The 24,718-nt window shown below is 35.0% G+C and overlaps 1 long non-coding RNA gene across 2 annotated transcripts; it reads right to left on the minus strand.

Annotated features, from left to right (window-relative positions):
* Positions 1 to 20,778: 20,778 nt before the first annotated feature.
* LOC132119075 (uncharacterized) lies at positions 20,779 to 23,579 on the minus strand. 2 transcript variants are annotated; one of them, XR_009426111.1, is made up of 4 exons: positions 23,473 to 23,579; positions 23,277 to 23,323; positions 20,999 to 21,069; positions 20,779 to 20,887 (listed from the first exon to the last, which is right to left on the minus strand). It is a non-coding gene; the product is annotated as an uncharacterized LOC132119075 (long non-coding RNA). The 2 variants fall into 2 exon arrangements; XR_009426110.1 differs by lacking the exons at positions 20,779 to 20,887; positions 20,999 to 21,069 and adding an exon at positions 22,611 to 23,066.
* Positions 23,580 to 24,718: the final 1,139 nt, after the last annotated feature.

A 24,718-nucleotide genomic window follows, 5' to 3' on the forward strand; every position in this document is an offset into this window, starting at 1 on the left:
GATTTCAATAGAGTTTAACATTAGCTATAACTAACGACACATTATTCTAACAAGCACATATAGAACACACAAATATGGCATAAAATAATCCAATTCGAACTCAAATTAGCTAATTTGAATCACAATTTTTACAGTACAGTTTGATCAAAATTTCTCTTGCTTTACCCCCCATCTTAGATTTTACATTTCCACTGAGCTCATCACAGTTCAATTAGCCAAAAATTAGGTAGATTATGGTGAAGTAGAATACATTACATCCTTTGAATGGTGTGCGTCTATAATGCCTGTAATCTATGTATAAAGCATTTACCCAGAGATTGCATTCTGCTGCCCTGGTCTCACCGACACAGCTAGCGGGAGACTAGGAATTAATTAATTGCTATTTTCCTTTTTTTGGCATAAATGCTACTGATTTCTATGCAGATTAGAAGAAACTAATAGAACATTAATGTTGTGAGCATAGTGGTTTTATTATGTTCCTCTTTTAATCTTTCTTACATGGCCTTTGACACCACTTTTACTAGAAAGTAAGCTAACATACCAGAAGGAAAGAGAGAGAGAGTTTCATCTGTAGGAAACCACAGTCTGTTCCAGCAGTGAGGGTGATGATTTACTCATCTAAGGCTTGTTTACCACTGCAGCTGATGGAAGCTAAAATAAAACAAATAAAATACAAGTCTACACTCCACAGAAGGGATAGAGTAAGAGAAAGAGAGAATGAACCACTGGGAGTTTGTTCTGTTTACCTGCTTAAACCATTTTAAATCAAACCCTTCAAATCACTGTAAAGCCATCTGTACTGAAACACTGCTGCGGAAAGTGACCTAAAACCAAATATTAAATTGAAAACTAGGATATGATTTAAAAAGATATAAAACAAGTGTTGTCTATGAGTGGACTTTTATTAGTAACCACCAACAAAATCCGGTTCTTTCTTTGATGCACTAGTGATTTATTTTAGGGTTTTTCGACACGGGGATGCAATTTTGGCCTAGGGACAGTAAAGTAATAACTGTTCAAATGATGCTGTTGAATGTCTTTGTTGCAGACAGCGAATTACATCAGCGGTTTTAAGTGATAGCCAGAAGTAAGCAGCTGCGGATGGAGACGAAAGATAATTCAAAAGTGAGTCAACATATTTATTTATTTATTTGTTTTGATAAACAGTATGGGTAATTTCGTTGGTTGGATTTCGAAACGCTACAAACACAAATCAGATGTAAAAATGTTGATTTGAAAACTGTCGTGACGGTATCCTGAGGGGAATGAATGATACATTAGGTGTTAAACCATGCAAAACAGGTAAAACATATACACACACACATTATATATTTTTATACATATATATATATATATATATATATATATATATATATATATATATATATATATATATATATATATATATGTATGTATATATATATATATTTATATATATATATATATTTTTTTTTTTTTTAAGTACCAAGTACTGATGCACACAAACAGAAAATGGAATTTAGAGGCTTAAATGCTAATTAACCTTAAAATAATTTTACCTACTTAAAATTATTTGAAATAAAATACATTTAAAATAAAATATGATTCAAACTTGTATGCTTTAACCAATAAACAACAGCTGCAGCTCAATAACTGTCACATGAAATTGCATTTGCAACACATTTTATTTCAGTAATATGGCAAAAAGCAATGTGAAGTAAAACACACAATTTAATATTTATTAACATTCAGTGACGTAACATTAAATTACATAAAGTGAAACAATATTTCTTAACTTTTCCTAATTTATATCTCTTAATTAATTTGACGGTTAAATATTATATACACACACACACACACACACACACACACACACACACACACACACACACACACACACACACACACACAGGTGCATCTAAATGAATTAGATTGTCATGAAAAAGTCTGTGTGCACTGAATTTATTTAATACATGAGTTTCACAATTTGAGTTGAATTACTGAAATAAATGAACTTTTCCATGACATTGATTTATTAAGATGCACCTGTATATTAACAGCAGGTGAAGCTATTTTTATGAGAAAAAAAATAATAATAATCAAATTCTTTGGAATTGCATTAACTTGTGCACAATGTGACAAGTAACAGATTGAAATGGGTCAAATTTGATTGCATGTTGGCTATAAAACTTTTTAAAAACATTTATTCCACAATTTGCACCTCTTTATTGGTACTGTGTACAACTTCTCAAAAGAATCACACTCAAGAATAATAATAATAAAAAAAAAACTTTCATGGTTCATTTCAGTTCCAGAAGCAGCTAAGAAGCACTGCAAAATTGTTACAGAGCAATAAGCATTTTAAGATTCATTTTGGGATATGCAGAAGGGTAAATATCAATAGTGAGACAGCAAGAAAGCACAGATGATTTGACATTTAGACATGTATACGGTATTGATTCAGAGTTCAATATAACAGCTCAGAACCATTCTCCAATGCAACAGTCAACCTGTCAGATCAATACTTATTACACAGAAAAAAAAAAAAAACCAACTGTTAAAAAAAAGAAGAGATTTATCACACTTTCGAGGAACACACAAACAGTAAATTTTTAATATCCCGCAATATTCTGAAAGCGTAATGTCTTGACTAGTGGTCTGAGCTGCAGTAAACTGCTCTTAAGCACTGCTATTGTGAAATACTAAAATGGTAAATAAAGACAGGCTGTCACAGTGTCTGTAATTCTAGCAAAGCACAAATGTCAATATTTTATTTCTATGGATCCTTTTTGTATAGGGATTGACTGAGGCACTCAGGCAGAATGAAATGTGAAGACTCAAACAACTCTGTAATGGGAAAAGTGACTGAAATAATTCACCGGAACCCCCAGTGTACACAAAAATACTTTAAACAGTGTTTAAAAAGTTCTAAGCACATATATCGCATGAACTTCAACTTAAATTGAACGGCTTGTCTCGGTTTAAGATTTCTGTAACTTCCTGAATCAGTCCTACCACTGACTGAACCTGAAATCTTTCAGACCGGATTATTAAATGGACAGTTCACACGATAATGAAATCTGTCATTATGTACCCTCATGTGTTTCCAAACCCATAAGACTTTCTTGAAAAACTTACAATGAGTTTCATGTTTCCACAAAAAAAAAATAAAAAAAGAAAATTAGGCAACACTGATAATATTAAACAAGTCGAATCAGCATCTTAATATACATTAATAATGATAATATACATTTATTAGATGCTTTATCCAAAGCAACTTACAGTGCAATCAGATTATATAATATATATATATATATATATATATATTTTGTATCCGTGTTCCCTGGGAATTGAACCCACAACCTTTTAACCTCTTTAAATGAAAATGACCATGTGAAACTTAAGACTGGTATAATGAAATTAGAAAAACTGAAAATTCAGCTTTGCACAGAATTATACACACACACACACACATATATATATATTAGAAAACATAATATTTAAAAAATATATTTTACTTTATTATCAAATAAATGCATGAAGATGCAGAATACAATGATAATAGAATATAATTTAATAGAATAGACTTGATCTCTCTATGCTTTTGTAATTATATCAAGTATTCTTTAAAAGAATTGCACACAGTTATGTAACAACATGACAATGAGCAAATTACAATTTTTTTTTCATTTCTTTTGCATGCAGTTTTGATAATTAGTCTTTTTTTTTATTAAAATTTAGCGTTACGCACCCACGCACACAATCCATTACAACCCTATTGAAGTTGCGTGCTTATTTTGTCATTAAACGTGGGCTGTGTGAGAGTCATTTCCGGAGATACTCTTCACCATGTGTTGATAGCTTGGCTAGTAATTCTCACATGTTAATGTGTGTTTTCACATATTGCACAATGCCAGCTTATCAAGACATTGCGTTTGAAGGAGCGACATTTCTCACGGGCTCTTTGCCAGGTACACTTCCTGCTAAGTATTTGAATAAAACCACTTTAGGCACCAAACCAGCTGGAGAGTATTCTTATCAGAGAGAACACTGAAAATCTCCAGCAGATGAAGTTTCACAATCTAATTCATATTCTATGGCCTGCAGTCATAATAAAACGCCTCAGATATGGAGCTGGAAAGTGGTGATGAGAACTTAGAGGAACTTTGTGGGTGATCGATCAAGGCTAATCTTGTTGTACAAAAACTGCAATATATTTCTTATTATTCCATGTGCTGAACAGATTGAATGTTATTAGAAAAAACACTTTAGTTTTGATTCAGTAAAGCAGTTTTAAAGTAGGCGTGTGAATGTAGATGATGCTTTAGAAGTTCAGAAATCTGTAGCTGCTTTCAAAAATGGAGCAACTGATGGTCGAATCATTATGCTACAAAAAGGAGAAAATTTCAAAAAGTTACAGGTTGTTTTGTTCATGCAATTACAATTTACTAAAAGTCATTCACTAAAACAATCAAGGTAACCGATTCATTTATGTATCACTGCTTCTCTCAGTGAATTTAAAAATACAACAAAAAGAGAAATATTGTGAAATATTATTACAATTTTAAATAAATATTTTCTATTTTAATAGATTTTAAAATGTAATTTATTCCTGTTATGCAAATCTGAATTATCAGCATCATTGCTCCAATAAACATTTATATATATATATATATATTTTTTTTTTTTTAAACTATATTTTTATTACATTATTCTTTGCTGAATAGAAAGTTCAAAACAACAGCATTCTTTTATTTTCTTTTAGCAAAAATATACCCCCAAATATAAAAAATATTTGTTGTTTGTTTTTTGTTTTTTTGGCCTTTTTAAAGCGCCACTAGATATTAACGATATTAAGGGAGCTTGACTGACAGGTGATCTGACCAATCATATCATCGAATCAGCTAATAAGAGTAAATAAGAGAGTAAATTAACTTCAGTGCACTCAAATTTGAAAAATGGTAGGCACTACAGTGATCTGTCATGACACGTTGAAGAGTCATTATTGTTTGAATTTCTTTAAAAAAAAAATCGACAAACTTTGAAAATTGAGACTTTGTTTCATACAATAATTAACCTGCTCTGTCTTGTCTGTCGGCATGTTGTCTGAATCCTTTTAGCACTGCAATGTATTTTTCACTGTGTAAAACATGATGTGTGGTGTGAGAGCAGCATGGCTCGACAGACATTGTTAGATGTCTTCGCAAGTCTTTGCGAAGGAATTGCATGGAAAAAAAAATAGATTCTTCACATTTTCTCATTTTGTGCTCCACAATAGAAAATTAGTTTAAAGTTTAAACTCGGAGCTGCAAAAATTATGCCAGAATTTTGGGGTGAACTATTTTCTCTACGTCAAACAACCGCAAAGTGAACCATTTTAAAAATCAATATTCAATATGGAAAACTGTTTGTTATAGTCACCTCCACTTTAATTCACATGCACTAATTGTGTGACTTCAGGCATTACAAATTGCAACGGCTTACTTATAATGTACTTACTATGATGAATCTTCTTAAACTAAGCTTGGGGAAAGTGTTGTTAATACCTCTTGTCATTATTCTCGGGCCAGCCTATTCAAATCCCTCTTCTGTAGCCCATCTCTCTCATTCCTCTCCTCATTTTTTATGTTTCCGGGAGTGTATTTATTTTAGCTGAGATTCCTTATAAGCTGAGGTTTGCTCAGGGGACAGGGACGGTGAGAGAGGCAGAGTGAGCTCATAACTCATTTTAATGCCTGTCTTCACAAGCCTCCAGCATCTTCTAAAGAACTGATAAATCCAGAAGCAGGAAGAGGAGGAGAGAGAAAGAGAAAGAGGTTTTAAGTGTGCAAGAATAAAAGAGATAAAGGGAGCGAGACACTTCCTGTTAGGGAAGACAAAAAGTTAGCAGCAGGCAGTGTATATGCCTACAGTGGTTATGAAAATACAGTAATACATGCAGTGAGACTCCTCAGTTGTTGTGAAGGTGAGGTCTCTGTACGCCAATCGCAGTTGCTCGGGGTTGTGAGCAGGTGAGTGTTTAGCGCCAAGGACAGCAGCTAAAAACAAGCACATCGCTTAGAGGCGGAGACCAGGAACTAAACACTATCGGCTGCAGATCACATGGCATGAGTGCAAACGCTCAGAACTTTTCAGACTGGACAAGGCTTTGCTCAGAATAGAATACTACTTAGAACAGTATATCAATACTGTGCATGTTTTATATATATATCGCATGGGTGTTTTTTTTAAATCTATGGGTACTTTTGACCATGTGCACTTTTAGAAAATAAATATATTTATGCATATAAAACGTTTTCAAACTTTGTCTACTAACAACGTCCCACAATGTGTGTGTGTTTTATAACTATAAAATGAAATGAGATTTATTTGCCAACACACACTACAGTTGCTTTGGACAGAATCGTCTGCTGAATGCATAATTGTAAAGACATAATCTGAGATTATATTTTGTAAGGCTAAGGCTATTTTTCACCTAGCATTTTATGCATTAAAAATGAACACAATAAAGTTTGGCAAATCTAGAGCTTAGTTGGAAATGACAATAAAATTGATATTTACCTTGGGCTTTTTTCTCTCTACACATCACATTATCATTTCATATTTCATCTCAGCACTAGCAATGTTAATGCCTTGATTAATCAACTTTACTAATTTCTGGAAAGAAAGAAAGAAAGAAAGAAAGAAAGAAAAAGAAGAAAGAAAGAAAGAAAGAAAGAAAGAAAGAAAGAAAGAAAGAAAGAAAGAAAGAAAGAAAGAAAGAAAGAACAGACTGTCATTTCCTGTTCTGACCTGGACCATTCAACCACATGGAAAATGCTACTGCACTCACAGCACACCTCCCACAATGCACTGCACCAGCACACTTCACTGCAAGCTATTGATGGCACCCACACTCTCTTCTATGTTTCTCTGATCTTTTATCAAACCCTTAAGTTTTTTCAATAAATAAAAAAAATTCTATAAATACTTTTTTGGAGAACTGAACTTGTTGCACTAGCCTTCATTCTGTTGTACAAAGGCAAATGTCAAGTTTAGACTATATATATATATATATATATATATATATATATATATATATATATATATATATAATCTATCTATCTATCTATCTATCTATTCTATATATATATATCTACTAACAACGTCCCACAATGTGTGTGTGTTTTATAACTATAAAATGAAATGAGATTTATTTGCCAACACACACTACAGTTGCTTTGGACAGAATCGTCTGCTGAATGCATAATTGTAAAGACATAATCTGAGATTATATTTTGTAAGGCTAAGGCTATTTTTCACCTAGCATTTTATGCATTAAAAATGAACACAATAAAGTTTGGCAAATCTAGAGCTTAGTTGGAAATGACAATAAAATTGATATTTACCTTGGGCTTTTTTCTCTCTACACATCACATTATCATTTCATATTTCATCTCAGCACTAGCAATGTTAATGCCTTGATTAATCAACTTTACTAATTTCTGGAAAGAAAGAAAGAAAGAAAGAAAGAAAAAGAAAAAGAAAGAAAGAAAGAAAGAAAGAAAGAAAGAAAGAAAGAAAGAAAGAAAGAAAGAAAGAAAGAAAGAAAGAACAGACTGTCATTTCCTGTTCTGACCTGGACCATTCAACCACATGGAAAATGCTACTGCACTCACAGCACACCTCCCACAATGCACTGCACCAGCACACTTCACTGCAAGCTATTGATGGCACCCACACTCTCTTCTATGTTTCTCTGATCTTTTATCAAACCCTTAAGTTTTTTCAATAAATAAAAAAAATTCTATAAATACTTTTTTGGAGAACTGAACTTGTTGCACTAGCCTTCATTCTGTTGTACAAAGGCAAATGTCAAGTTTAGACTATATATATATATATATATATATATATATATATATATATATATATATATATATATATATAATCTATCTATCTATCTATCTATCTATTCTATATATATATATATATATATATATATATATATATATATTTTTTTTTTTGCAAAATATGATATCCGCTGAGTTATTAGGTCATGTTTTCTCCCTTTTTTCCAAACCACGACAACCACAAGTCTCCTTTCTCTGCAGAACGCGATATATTGGCTCAACCAATCACAGCGCACCATTCCATGCACTGTTAACAGTAACAACCAATCACAGCACATCATTCCATGCACTCTAGAGAGTAATGGAGCCGCTTCGAATACACCCGGCATCCTAGTTTTCCCCATCTACTTGTACTTTGTGATCAACAAACAAACTTAGGGCTGGACGATAAATTGCATGTGATTGTCATGTGCATCTCGTCCGTAAAGCCGGTTCTGTGATTAATTGTAAATCTCCATCACGTGCTTTCAGATGGATACACAGAGCCGTAGATCACTGACAAGCTACGCAATATTGTGTTCATAATCGCAGATGTGTCACATTCGATTATAAAGGTGATACTGCGTAGCTTGTCAGAGCAAGTATTTTTTATTAATGCCATTAATGTTTTTGTTTATGCAGTGTATAGCACTAGTCAACTAAATGAATGTAACATGGCAAAGATGAATGCACTTTTGGAAGTTGAATGTAAGGGAAATGTCATTTTGGAATTTAAAATCTGAAGTTTAATGTGATGTTGTTCATGTATGTTCGTGATGAAAAGTTAGTTTATTGTTGTAGGCTTATTAATTTATAACATTAACAAGATGACCTGATGAATTAATTTTGGGAGTAATGACTAACTGAATGTATTATTAGTCAAGTGCCTGTATATAAGATTAATATTGAATACTGTCATATGCGGATCAACTTACTATGTTATTTCAATATGAAAAATAACTTTTATATTGATTCCGAGAAAATAAAAAAAAAGTGTCATGGGATTATTGCATTTCGGGGAAAAAAATATAACATTTTATAATAAATCTTTGAAAATCAAATTCTGGATTTGAATTTTTAATTTTATTAAAACTAAACATGTTATGTGAAAGTTTATCTTGCCACTCTTTCTCTTTCTTTTTTTTTTTTTTTTTTTGTTACTCAAATTGATCAAAATGGATTTATTGCGTCTTGAAATAAAACTCTTCATTTATACAGTACCTTCGCTTTTTTATTTAGTTTTATAGTATTTATATTTTATATCAGCTTTATTTCAAATAACAAAATGTTTTTTTTTCTTTTTTTTGTTTTGTTTTAGCTAACAATAACAATTGTAATTCTATCTCATTTATATAAAATGATTTACACTATCAGCATCTTTTAAAAAACATTAATCTGTTTATAGCAATATGGTTTGTCATTATCTGATATTTGTGTCTGTTGATCCTACATATTTTTGTGTCCTTCCAAATACAATTAAATAAAGATGAAGCCCTTAAATGAGGAATGAGAGAAAGAAAGAGGAAGACAGGAAAAATCATAAAAGCATCCACTCTAAACGATGTTTGAAAAGATGTGTTTAGTAAAATGAACAGCAAAACAGCTCTTTCCAAGATGATTGCCTACTTCCTTTTCATCTCGCCTCGAAGCCTTTCATGATTTTCCGCCTTGACGCCCAGTGTTTTCTCTCTACTAAACCTCCTAACACTTTAAAGAATTTGACTGTGTAAACCAGGATGAAAACCGTGATCCCTTTTATGCTTGTGAACGTAACATTTTGCATTATCCTCATGTTCTCATCCCCCCATCGTTAGCATTCGGCTTGAGCATAAGTCACGATCATTATGCGGATGTGTAAAGAACTTCAAAGTTAAACAAGTAAACAAAAGCACTGGCCATATTTCCCATTAACATCTGTTTAAAATGGAAATGTGGCATTGGCGCAGGGGAAGGGGCGAGGACTCCCCGAACATTATGCAGTTTCTGGAAGGCAAATTACCATACAGAGTTTCAGAAACCACCACGATGGATTGAACCGTACAAGCCGTGGAATCGCTCCCACTCAGTCTCTGAGAAAAGGCTGAGACTCACAAGCAGAAAATGCAAGTATAAATCTCATTTGTCTCCCGCCAAACATGTAAAGTTGTAGCGTGCTTGTTCTTCACAGATGCCCACTGAGCTCTACAAAGTTGCTAACACAAACAAGCAAGGCCTCCCACAAACCATAACACAGGCTCCGCCCTCAAGGAGTGACATCATGGATGATAATCATCATGCTAGATAAGCATATCTAACCAGAACTGCCTCAGAAGTGCAACCAGAATTGTACAGCAGTGCCATATCAACCGAAGAATAATGGAATACCAGTAGAATACTAAATAGTTGAAATAAATATATTCCAGAAATGTATTCCATTTGGGGTCAGTAAGATTTTTCTTGTGCTCACCAAGTCTGCATATATATATATACACACAAGATTCATTAATTACAAAGGAATGGCAAGTAACACATTGAATAACATTGTAACAACTTGAATTTTTGAAGTAGAAAGACTCAGCATTAGAATAATAATAATAATAATAATATTATATATATATATATATATATATATACACAGTATATACTGTATATATATATACACATACATACATACATATATATACACATATGTCACTGATAAAAAAATTAAACAATAAATAAAATTACAACTTACAGTTTTTCTGTAGGATATTTCCCATATTTCTCGCATACTTTGTTTTATCGTGAGCAACCTGCTTGCTCCAAAGTTTCACTCGGAGGAGGATACAAAAAGCCACGGGCGCAATGCATTTTCATGGAAATCCAGAGAATATTTTGCTTACAAATTCATCAGAGGTCGCAACACAACAGTAAAATGCGAGATGTGTTTGCCAGCTACCAAACTTCAAACCGCTTCAAACGATTCAACCTCTAACCTGAAGAAGCATCTTGAGGTAAGTCTCTCTCAATATTTGAAGGGAAAGTTCACCCAAAAACGAAAAATTCTCTCATCATTTACTCACCTTCATGTTTCTCCAAAACCGTCCAGCTATTTATTTCTTCCAAACGATAGCTTTGTGTGAGGAGCAAACCAAAATAAAAAAGTCATTATTAAGAGGAACTTGGTAGCAAGTACACTGGATATCCACAAACCACATTTTCATCTTTCTTTAGATGAAGTTACATCTGTGAAATAATTAATACTTGCTTACTACTTTTGAATGAACATTTATTATTATTATTATTATTATTATTATTTAGTATTTGCTCATCTGCAATCCATCTGTATCATGGAGATTTTCGACAATTATACCAACTATTTCAGATAAACACGGTGTGGCGAGAGGCGTCAGGTACTGGAGGGAACTGTATGAAGCAATAACAATTATACTAATGTTCGACTACGCCACCCGGTATATACCGGGAACTATCAGCCCCAGAAAAGGGGGCGCATGGGTTTGTTACCGAAAATGGGTGAGCTGAGAGACATAGGCCAGGGAGTACCAAAGATGAGGCAGTTTTATTTAAATACAAAAATTTTTTTAAAACCATCAATACATTAACATCGAGGGCGCAATATTCACATGTCAAAAAGAAACAAAAAACAAAAGAAACAACAATTTACAAAAATGCAATATAAAGAAATAAGAAATAAAATGAAGAAAATTATAATAATACAAAAAATTATATATATATATAAAAGAAAGCTTAAGGGAGGGAGATGGCCTGCTGTGACCCTCAATTCACAAACCATACTTAATACCCATACACACCCACTCTGGTGAGGTCAACTCAAAGAAGCACGGCACTCAACATGAACACCTTTCAAAAGTAGCTAAACCTCTCTATACACTTTCCCCCTCACGCTGTTTATGAAAAAAAGGAAAAAAACAATAAAAACTATATGATTAGCTGGTACTAACCAGCCACGAATACACAAAGACATTATTCAAAACAATCTCACCTTCCAACTTAAAATAAAAAAAGAAAGAAAATTATATTACATACAATACACACAAAAATAAACACAAGAAAAAAAAGAAAAGTATCAATTACAGTTTGCAGCTAAAAAAAAAACCTGTTCAAAAGAATGAAACAAACAGGGCCACAATTGCCCGCACACTCGAAGGGCAAGCCAGCAGGAAAACAGCCACGCTTCCACTTTTGTTCTTACTCTTCGGCGAGCAATCGTCCGGGCCCGCAATTATAAAACACACACAAACAAAATGATGACCGGAATTAGCCCAGGCAAGGCAGCAGTGCGATACGTCAACAGATGCACACCCCGTCCCATAATATAGAGGTGAAACCATTGATCATGTCACTCAACCTTTTAAACATGAAACAGAAAAATTACTAATAAAACAATAGCAGAGACAAACCATGTGAACGGCTCTCGTACATACCGGAAGATGTTCACAACTCGTTACTGTGCATGGTCTCATGATATGCAGTGGGTTGTGCGTTGACGAGCTCAAAGCCAGGGGTAGCCTATGCACAGCAGCACAACACAGAGACGGCACTCCAGATACTCTTCCATTCATAAATGACAAATTCCGTAAATGGGGTGTTACGGGTGACAACGCATCCCAAGTGACAAAAACTTCCCCATTTTATACCATGACACCAGATTGGTGATAGGATTGGTGATAGCTTCAGTGTTTTCACATGACACTGGCCAATGATCAGCACAGGTACACTTCACCCTGCTACATTTGCTTGGCCTCTCAACATGTCAGTTAGACCTTTATTTTCTAAAAAGTCGTTCTTGGGCAGATTAAGCTGCAATGTGCACCAGACTTTGTGCTTCAAGTCAAAAGTATGATTACATGAGACCAGGCTCCATAAACTCTGCAAAAAGTGGAATTTCTCCCTCGCTGGAGCACCATTCCATCTTCCATCCCTCTTCAAATTACACCTGAATTATCAGATTCCTACAACTAATTCTGCTAATCACAAAGCTTTGGCAATGAGATGAAAAACCTGTTAGACATAAAATGGCAAGATTCCTTTATGTGTGTAAGTAATTCCTTTATGTGTGTAAGTGAGTGATTTTTGGCCAGATTTTGCACTAGGCCTTCACTTTCGGTGCTGGAGAGAGGAAGGCGAGCAGCCTGCATCCAAGAGCGCCTCCTGCCAAGCTGCCATCAGACAGGCCAAAACAGCCCGAGGAGAGAGTCCGCCATGCATGATCAAATGCGTCACTAATACCTCTGACCGAGTCCAGGGCTTCTCTCTAATGCGCGCCCATGTTTTCTCAGACCATTCGAATTTGATACAAATGCTAGATGAAGCGAACTGAAGACAGATATGTAAATGACAGCAGGGAAGAATTTTCTATGACAATGTTTGGGCATAAAAACCCTTCAAGCAGTCTATAAAAACGCAAATATGAACATGGGTCATTCCTATTATACACTGTCATATCCCTACCATGTTTCTTTGTTTATTAGATAAAACAAACTAAAATATTAAGAAATATACATACATATATAAATACATATACATATATATATATATATATATATATATATATATATATATATATATATATATATGTATGTATGTATGTATGTATGTATGTATGTATATATATATATATATATATATATATATATATATATATATATATATATTTATATATATATATTTATATATATATATTTATAAATTTATAGTATATATATACATACAACACTACTTTCCATTCTGACAGTCTTGATCAGTACATTTTTAACTGAGGGATTTTCATTCTAAAATGTTCAATGTTGTCAGGTAAATTATTTGTATTTTTTTGGCTTGCTGTCTAACAAGATACATTTCTCTTTCCTTGGTCAGTTAACGTGAATTCAAGAGCATGACAGATAAGTGCAGGCATCAAAGAAACAGACGGAGGCGGTAAATGGTGCGTTTCCTCAGGTCCATTGCTCTCTCTCTCTCTGCACAGGTCATTGTTTTGGCTTCTGTGGTGATTATGTTGACATTTACATCAAGGCCCAGATGGCCCCGGTCATGCTCTCTTCATGGTAGCGAATACACTTTCTCAAAAATGCCCATTCAAACTGTGCTAGTTTTGTCTATGGGACTTATGCTTTATTGACTAAGTTATTGCTTTGATCTTGCTTGCTCACAGACAACTACTAAAACAACACATTCTCCCCTTTACAGGGATAGTTCACCCAAAATTAAAATTGGTTATTTACTCCCCCTTGTCATTTCAATACCATATACTGTTGTTTTCTGAGAAACACAAAAAGGAAAACTGACAAATGATGGCCGCAAAGATGAGTGAAGAGTCATGTGAGTCATTGTTTCAAATCTTCAGAAGACGTAAAATAGCTTTGTGTGAGCCTGAAATTTAAGCCATCTTACTATGGCTATTATTTTTGTGTTCTTCTTGAAGAATGAAAGCTCTATTCACTGTAACAGTATAGGGAAAAACTGCTTTTTATTACTAAAAAATATCCATTGAAATTAAGCTCTGTTAGTTTTATCTAACAAGTTAAATAAAGTAATCTAAAAGTACTCCAAAAAGTAGTAAGAATGCATAGTAACCCAGATTCTGTTACTAACCATTTTCATCACGTAATCTGTAATCAGTAACGGACTGCAATTTGTAAATAATTGGTGACCACATGAGTCTGACAGAAATAAAGAAAGGTAAAAGAGAACAATGATAACAAGGGAAGTTAAGGATGCCCAACCTGTTCACATGTGTGCAAGTTTCTGAAACCAATTTTCGGGTGATATCACCTTCCGAGCTGCACTGAATGTCTAAAGACTCTGTTTGTGTCACAATAGCCTTGAGTGAGCCGAAACAGACAGGCCCTAATAAATTCTGACGTGGATTAGCCACACACACACACACACACACACACACACACACACACACACACACACACACACACACACACACACGCGCGCACACGCGCACACACGCACACACACACACACACTCAAGCTATTTTCGGTTCCTCTTAAATAATGGAGACGAACAAGCGTAGGAAAGGAAATATAAACAGACAAATCGACTTTTAAATTATATTTCTGCCCCACTGCCTCGAGAAACTCTTTTCATTTGGTGTAACCAGTTTTCACTGCCTGAGAACAAATTTCATAACCATGACTAACTCCGTACAGCACTCGTCTTGTTCGCCCGCCCGATCGGAGTCTCTGTGAGGTGCCATGAAGGATTCATGAAATGATTATGAAAAGATTGTTTCTGAGAAAAACTGCTTAATTCTGGTGAATATGTTTTGGAGAAGTAGGTATACTGGGAAAAGCAGACAGCAGACGTATTTATGCATGTAACGACACTGTTGCACACGGTGCTTGTAAACAGAATTAACCTTGCGGATCTCTTCATCTTTAGCGAAAAGATGATGTACGAAATTTAGTGTCTGTGAAGCTAGTAATCCTTACAATGCAATGATGACTGTAATGACAGAACAAAGGGGAATGCACAAACCCGCACATATTCATAAACTCATATAGGGGTGTTTCTTAAAATATTTATTTATTTATTTATTTATTTATTTATTTATTTATATTCACGTTAAGTGTATAGGGCCTAAAGTGTCCATAAATAAAGAATTGTTCTATGTGAGTAAAAAAAAAGAGAAAAAGAAAAAAGAAAGAAAAATACATTTAAAAATTAATAAATAAATATTTAAAATATTTGTAAAATTTATTTTGATTGCTATATATATATTGCACAAATTAAAACTTTATGTCCATTTATGGCATTATGTAAATCAAAACCATTAATTTTACTCCTAATAATAATAATAATAATAATAATGATAATAATAATAATAATAATAATACATCTTATTCAAGTTTTGGTTTACCACTGTGAGAATGTAGGATAATAGCTTGAAATAAGCAACATGACTTTCATTGTATGGGAAAAGAGAGAAATAACGAAAGATTATTATTATTATTATTATTATCATTATCGTTTTTTTTTTTTTTTTTTTTTTTTTTTGGATGAACTATCCATTTAAGTCTAAGTGTCCATGAAAATGAAATGTTCTATGGGAATAAAAACGGTTGCTTAAACTTTGTGGTACTATGTCCATGTTTAGCTATGATTACCTCATCAGTCTTTTGTTGTTTTTCTTTCTTCCCATTTTCACATTCACCATTTGTCACATTAAATGTGTACCTCAGCGCTCAGGCTAACATTCATTAGCTGCAGTGTTAAAAATGACTTTTAAAGCGAGTAATGTGCAGTCTATATTTGTTAATGCCATGGGAACAGATGCTTTATAGTAATAATTCAGGCATTCTTTCAAACAGTCCCATTGGTATTGTGTTGCTTAAAATGAACTGAAAGGTGTAGAATGAAGATTAATGACGTCCTTCTCCCACAGGTCTCACCAAAGTACTGTGGTACATGAACAGGAGCAAAAGGTGACTGACCGCGACTTCATGCTTTGCGTGTTTGTTATGAGGTGGAAGTTGTAGATGTCAGAATAATGTGACCTCCTTGACCTCGGCGAATCTGGCATGTGTACGGAGCCATCCAGTTGTGTCTTTGATTCAAGGCTACAGGGACTGATTACTAAAACGGAGCAGTTCTTTCTCAAGCAGTGTGGTTTAAACCCAATCCTTTCATTGTTTAGGAAAACACAGGAAATTCACACAAGTGCAAAAGACATGAGAGCCTCATTAAGAAAGGCACATCTCTGTGCAGTCATCTTTGAGAGAGAGTCGAGTTAAGTCCAAACTGCTGTTTGACTTTGCAGTGGTTAAGTTCTAATACAACAGACAAGCATTGACACACATCTCTCCAAACTAGCTTTAGAGGTTGATGGAGTAAAGCCACTCAAACAGCGTACTGCGGGAAAAAAAGGCCGGTGGGGTTCAGTGAAAAATGAAGAGGTGTCACTTCAAATCTGTGCTTGATGTAAAGTGATTCTGTGTAGCACTTTAATATTAGCATCTCAGCGAATATCACAGCATATGGGGCAGGCAGCCGTGCTAATGTGCTAATAGCAATAAAAGCTCTATAGGAGGTGATCTGTTTCACATAACTAGTGAAGTGGAAACAAACTAAGTGAGAGACCATGTGAGAAAGCTGCTAATTTTACAATCTGTCAAGGTGACATCAGTAGTCTTTTATGTCAAGATGTAACTTTTATTTTTGTTTTTTTAGAGGCATGATGATCTTGGTTATTATAGTTAAATAAAACTCAACATATTTTGTGAATGGTGAAATAAAGCTTAAATAAAACAAATATATTCCATTAGATAAAAAAAAGAACTGAATGAGAATTTTAACTATTGAAATATTGTGAAACGCAAAAATTACTAAATGGCCAATATTAAAGAAATAAAACTGAACTTAAAATCAAAAACTGAAAAAAAAAAGAAACTAAATCTAAATATTAATATTAAAAAAAATATATATAAAATATAGAATATAAAAGCTAATGCAAGAAATTATTAAAATTGTATAAATAATACCAAAACAACACTTCACAACCAGCAGAAAATTCAAAAAAAATGTTTTTCAGATATAAGTTGGCTCTCACAAGATGTGAGAGCAGGGCCGGTCTAACCCATTAAGTGACACAGGCGATGCCAAATGAGGCAGGACAGGCTCTGTGTGATAGCTATAAAAAGCATGAAAGTTAGCCTTACATGTTGAGTGAAGCATACTGAACTAAACTGAATTGGGACTGAAGCTTTCAAGCATCACCAAAGCACCATAGAAGCATATGACTCATGCACTTTATTTCCAAGTCTTCTAAAGCCATACGATAGCTTTGAGTAAGCAACAAATTAAATTTAAGCCTTTATTCACTGATAATTATTCTCTTGATGTGACATAAATCCAAGTATGGTGACCCATACTCAGAATTCATGCTCTGCATTTAACCCATCCAAAGTGCACACACACCTGGAGCAGTGGGCAGCCATTTATGCTGCGGCACCCAGGGAGCAGTTGGGGGTTCAGTGCCTTGCTCAAAAGCACCTCAGTCATGGTATTGCCGGCCCGAGACTCAAACCCACAACCTTAGGGTTAGGAGTCAAAGTCTCTAAACACTAGGTCACAACTTTCTTCAGAGGACTGTTAAACCAGGCAGTCAATGGAACACAAGAATCAGTTTGTGAACTAATCACTTAAACCAGTTTAGTGAACTGAATCAACCCAACCTCCTCGATCTTTAGAGATCTTGTTATGAATCGAAGAGGTGCTATTCAGAAGACTCACACACACACGCACGCACGCACACACACACACACACACACACACACACACACACACACGTTTGTTTTTGTGTAAAGCGGGTTCATCCCATAGGCGTAATGGTTTTTATACTGTACAAACTGTATATTCTATGGCAGTTCACCAACCCTACACCTAACCCTCACAGGGAACTTTGTGCATTTTTACTTTCTCAAAAAAGCTCATTCTGTATGATTTATAAGCGTTTTGAAAAATGGGGACATGGGTTATGTCCTCATAAGTCACCCTCTCCTTGTAATACCTGTGTCATACCCAAGTCATTATACAGAGTTGTGTCCGGATATGTCACAAAAACAAGAGCACACACAAAAAAACCTTCTAATGATTTAGAAACTGATCTTTAGGTAATTAATGTAGTTGTGGCTTTATTAGAGAGAAAATGTACTTCACTGAACGACTCTGTGAATCAGGAGTTTGGGGATGTAGTTACCTAATCACTGCATCCCATTCTTTTGTCTTTCTATGCGACCTTTATCTCTACCCTTTTTTGTCCTACACTTTTCTTTCCGTTGCTCTGCCATGTCATGGCTGACTCATCTCATTATCCATCTCAGCGAGTCCTCTCGCTACCTCGAGTCAGGTGCTGGTGCGTTGGGCACGTCGGTAACCGTGGCAATAGGACACCCAGTGAGAGGCTGTGATATATATAGCAGGCCTCTAGTGAGAGTCACATGGGCCTCCCCAGTGTCAGTGGAGTCCACTCCGCCCCCGAGATCTGTTCTATTGATCTACGTAAATGAGGCATCTGTCTCACACTCAAAATAGCCCTTAGAAATTACACTGATCCCAACTGGCCTCTCCGTCAATGTCAGGTCACACCGGTGATTGCCGCCAAACTGTCAAAGAGATGTGCTTACTTTATGCAAGGTGCGTGCAAGGCGCATAGGTAATTTTCTCATCTGGAGAACATATCAATATCAATATCAAAATCAGATTGACTCGGCACTTTCCTTTCAGTTTAACTGTCAACTTCCTGCACTTTGAGCTACTTAATCATACAGTACCTTCAAACATAAAGTCTGTACTGTCGTGTCAGGCCTCAGAATGTTCAGAATATGTAGAGACAGATGTATGATTGGAATCCATCGGAAGCGTTTAAGAGGGACGCAGCAGTGGTCATATCACATATAGGCCTACAGTTCACTAAACAGAACAGACTCAGTTTAAATGATGTCTGTGTTAAAATATTACATTATTATTCTAAAAAGCAGCAAACATGCAAAGAGGAAGACATGCAAGGCAGACGGATGGACGGACAGATGGATACCGTACTGAAAGAAATTATATATAGAAACATAGACAGGCAAACTAAAAGACATACACAAAAATATGGATATATAGGCGATGGATGGATGGATGGATATAAACAAATAGGCAGACATGCACAGAAAGACATGTGGATAGATGTTTATATATATAGATATATAGACAGACACACCAACAAACAAAACCAAGACATATGTAAAAAAGAATGATAGATAAACAGTAACATATAGGCAGACAGATAGAATGATATATAGACACAGAGAGACAGCTAGATCCATAGATAGATAGACATCAATGTTTAACACCGAGTCCCTCTTTGAGAATATATAGTATGTATGTAAGAATGAGAGATATGCTAATCAAACATGATTGTGAAGTGTTGTGTAAGTCCACAACAGCTTCAGAAGGGATCCTGGGACATCATTAGCTTCACTGATGATCTCTCTCTCTCTCTCTCACACACACACACAGTCCACACACAGAGCTCCTGTAGCACAGCCATCATCGACCCACATTAGCTGGGGAAGAACTACGTACGGGTCAATGTATTGTTCTTGTTGTTATTATTATTATAATAGTGATTGCAATTATTTTTATTATTATTAATATAGTCCTTAGTGGACTTATTGCATTCTTTGTCTCTCTTGCTTGTTGACAAATTAATTAGTACTAGGCCTTAGGAAAATAACAGAGTGTGTGTGTGTGTGTGTGTGTGTAAGTGAGAGAGAGAGAGAGAGAGAGAGAGAGAGAGAGAGAGAGAGAGAGAGAAAGTGAGAAAGTGAGGTGTGCCAATGAAATTGACTCCCTTTCCATATGGTGTCCGGTGAGGAAGTGCTGACCAGCAACATGGTTTGGTTTAAGTTTCTGGGCGAATTTCATGTTGCGGGTTGCCAGTTTGGGCCTATTGCAACCAAGACTGTTCTGAAATACATGACGCCATGTTGAGCTTTATCCAACACACCACCATTAATCAAAAATAGACATCCGTTATGGTGTCATACACAGCAAGTCATCTGCCATATGCGTTGTTATTCGCCGGCATGAGTCAGAGCCATGGGATCTTCTCTAGAAATGGAAGGACATGAGGGAATTGAGATAAAGCTGGCAGACTCCTCTCATCAATTGCACATGTCAATTTAGTGTAATATTAAGAGAGAGCGAGAGGAAGGGAGATGTGACAATGAAAATTGTAACATTTTTTTTAGAAACAGCTAGAAACAGCCTGATCTGAATAGGAAGCAGCTTGCACTTCAGTCGGACCATCAGGGTTCAGCCTAACAGCATGCAGCTCAAAAAGTGGAGAAGGACAGTAGCTGTCATTTAACACAACTTGCCCTACGAGCATGTAGTCAAACAGCTTCGTAACACTAGAATTCGTCACATGAGCTCTCCCTCTCTCTTTATCTTCTGTCAGCTTAAGTGACAAGTGACCTAAAATCTCACCTTGCATGAACCTACCCCTCTTCTTCCTGCTGAGACGACTGTCAAATGGGGTGCCCTACAACCATGCACCAAAACGAATACAAAACAATGTTGACAATCAACAGAGAGAAAAACAAACAAACAAACAAAAAAATCGAAGAAAAATGAAGATGCCAACATGACAGACCTCAAGGACAGGAGAACCAGAGAGAGAGAAGTTCAGGAGAACTGTTTTTGTTCACAGAATTCCTCTGACTGCTGGAGGGACAAGGTTACCTATTAAAGGCCGTTCTGTAAATCACATGGTCATCAGCATTTCATTCGATATGCTGATACCTAAAGCAATCGGCAACATTCTCTCTCTTCTGTGAACTGAGGTGAAAATCAGTAGCCATTCATTTTTGATATATCAAGTCTTCATTATGGCACTTTATCATCATTTTACCTAGAGTTTCATAGTCTAAACATTTCACCAAACTTGACTACAAGGTAAATTCAGAACATAAATTCAAAATTAATAAAAGTAATAAAGTTTGAGTCGGTTAGGTGTTTCTGAGCACGTCTTTTATTTTTTTTATAAAAAATACAGTAAAAATAGTAATTTGGTGCAATATTAACATGGGATGGGTAATACTGTAAGTTAATGTTTATGACAGTCTCTTTTGCTCTCAAAGGCTAGATTTATCTAATGTAAAGTAGAGTTAAAAATATAAATATTGTGAATTGTTCCATTTTAATATATTATTATAATTAATTCCTGTGATGGTAAAGCTGAATTTCAGCAGTTGTTACTCCATTCTTCAGTGTCACATGATGCTTCAGAAATCATACAGATATGGTGATTTGAACCTCAAGAATTTTTTTTTTATTATCAATGTTGAAAGCGGTTTAATATTTTTGTAATGGATAAAAAAAAATATATATATATATACATATAAAAGCTCAGGAATAGTTCTCTCTTCTACTTCACCCTGCAAATATCCCAAGAGGCTCAGCTCCATTTAAGATGTATGTAATTGCTTAATTTCATCCATCAATGATGGGCGAAGTGAACGCAATTTGTCAATCATTTACCAGTATATTGCAGTCACATTTGGTAATGAACATATGTGAAGATTTGTGAAGGCGGGAAATCATTCTTGTGGAAAATGCACAAGTGCAAACATTCAGCACATACAGTCTTCATTGACAGAAACACCCAGACAAATATTATGTGTACAAAGTTCAAGGATGATTCATCAATCTAATGTGTTTGTGCTGTCAACTGAGCAGTGTATGGCCAAAAATGGCCAATTTTGTGTTACATGCTAAGCTACTTATAATTCTAAATACTTAGTCAAGTACAGTACACTACAAACTGAGTCATGTTTGTACACTTAAACTATTGAGTGGGGGATTTAATCTATATATCCCTTGAGAATATTATCAAAGTATTTTTTTTTTGTACAAAAACAATTAATCTTAATTGTGGCATTTAAAAGAAAAAACAAACAAACAAACAAACAAACAAACGAAAAACAATAGACCTTAAATTTTAGCTGTAAAATAGACGACCTAAAATGACAGACAGAAATTGGTGACTTGTTTTTCTGAATCGGTTCATCTACACTACAGTATGATTTCATGAAACTTCTGAACAAACTGATTCACTAGAATTAATCAGATTTCTATGCAAAATGTGTAATACAAAACGACAAATAATGCCAAATATTTTTTTTTTTTTTTTTTTTTTTTTTGCGAGGATTCTTTGATTAATAGAAAGTTCAACACCATTTATTTGAAATAAATATATTTTGTAACATAAATGTCATGTCACATTTGATCATTTTTACATAATGAATCTTGCTGAATGAAAGTATTAATAAAAAACCTTGCTGACCCCAAACTTTTGAACAGTATTCTTAACTAGAGATCCATCTAACTTCTAAGTCAGTGCAATGTCATTTCAATGACAAAACATGGAAGCTGTAATCCTGCGAATTTTCAAAGATCTCTTATTTGTCCTTCTCTCTGTTCATTTCTGTCCCACATTAAACAGATTAATTGCAGTTCTTTTGTATCTTTTATATTGTCAGTGTATTCAGGGTGGATTCAATTAGAATCAATCATTCCTACTGCTAGCGATGCACACACTGTCAAGCACACATTTCATTTCAATAGGAGCAATGATGCAAACATGCCACAAACCAGCACAGATAAACTGGTTAAACTGGACTGCAGGGCAAAATGGAGATGCATGTTTTAGTGCTTAAGTGCTGCAAACAAAATAAAGAGCAACCATTCAGTCAGTGTTTCTTAATGATCAATACTCTTTGATTTGAAACCAACATGCACTTAACTGAACTAAATATATTTCCGCAGTGCAAAAAACTGTGAAAGCTATTGTAAACAGATACTATATGAGCCAAGTCTGTGAGAAAAGCAGAAAGACAGAGAGAGAGAAAGTTACTCAGGTTCAGACTTACATTTTCCTCACTATTGATGGGACACATTAAATGCTGATTTTATAGCCCTGTAGAAAAGCAAGGAATTGGGTGAGAGGCAGGAGTTAAACCTGGAAAGAAAAGGATCACTATAGTATAAGACACGATAAGTGTCAGAGGCAGGGGTGGGAGAAGTAAGTTGCTTCATTTAAGGCCATGCAGGCCAATGGGAATGTACCAGTCGTCATGATGTCATGTCTGGCTAATGCAAATATGGGCTCTGTCCCAAATGCCTCCCTAAGTCCAGTGGTCCTCCTTTGAGTCCCCATTTTGATTATGTAATGTCATCCGAATTGTGTAGGCTTGTCAAAAGGTCACATCTGAGAAGTAAAGGAGGCACTTTTGAAACCTACAATCATAAATGGGACACCTCATGGGCTAATGGACTTCACAGACATGGGCATTGCATACACAAATGTGGCAATTTGGGAGAGGACCATAGATCTCTAGAGGCGGAAATGCATTAAAATTGTGGAAAACAAGTTGACTATAAATATGAGACTCATAAACTGCTTTCTCTGAATTATCCATAGTAATTTGGCATTCTGATGTAGCTCCTCACAATAATGTTATGAGTACAAACATTCTTTGATCATTGTCATATGTAAATACTGTACAAATAAACATGATGTGGAATATAAAAATGACGAAAGTTCAAAATGCATGCTTGAGGTATAAATGTGTAAATTATGATGTAGAAAAAATAGAATACATGATATATTAACCATATACCTATTAAAGCACCATTTCTTAAAATCCCATGTGATAATTCCTAAGGAAATCAATGTATAATAAACTTTCCAGGTTGGCCAACAAATTGACTTTCTCACTGAAGAGCTCTATGGCAACATCATGTAACAAGATCAAACATGTGCATACATTAGCGAATACAAATGAATCAGAAAACTCACCTCCATGGTTGATGGTTTCCTAAAACATTAAGGCTGCATCTGAAAACTGAAAAATGCTGCCTTCGGAGGACGCAATCCAAGGTAGGAAGGCATCAAGGCACGTCCGAATTCAAAGTTAGCTTCACTTCCTGTCTCCTGAGATGCCATCATCTGGCCGATTTCTGAAAGCAGCATAGATGTATCCTTCACTGCCTTTGATATCCCACAATCCTGTGCGTTCCATTCCGTGAGAGTTAAGCCAAAAAATAAAGATGGCGTCTGAAAATTGCGGTTGGTGGTCAGTTTGTGTGTAAATGTATGTTTCTGATCAACGTTTTTCACTTTTTATGCCATTTCTAGCGAGAAATGAATATTGCAGTACTGAAATATAAACCTAGTTATCACCAAACCTCTCTATATTTTGCTGTAGATCATTAAACCATTACGCTGCCTCAGAAGTCTGTCCGAAATCAGTTTCATGAGGTGCCTTCGTGCAAAAACGCTGCCTGCAAAGTCATTGCCTGATTAGACAGC

The sequence above is a fragment of the Carassius carassius genome, chromosome 38 (assembly GCF_963082965.1).
Source record: "Carassius carassius chromosome 38, fCarCar2.1, whole genome shotgun sequence".
Taxonomy (NCBI): domain Eukaryota; kingdom Metazoa; phylum Chordata; class Actinopteri; order Cypriniformes; family Cyprinidae; genus Carassius; species Carassius carassius.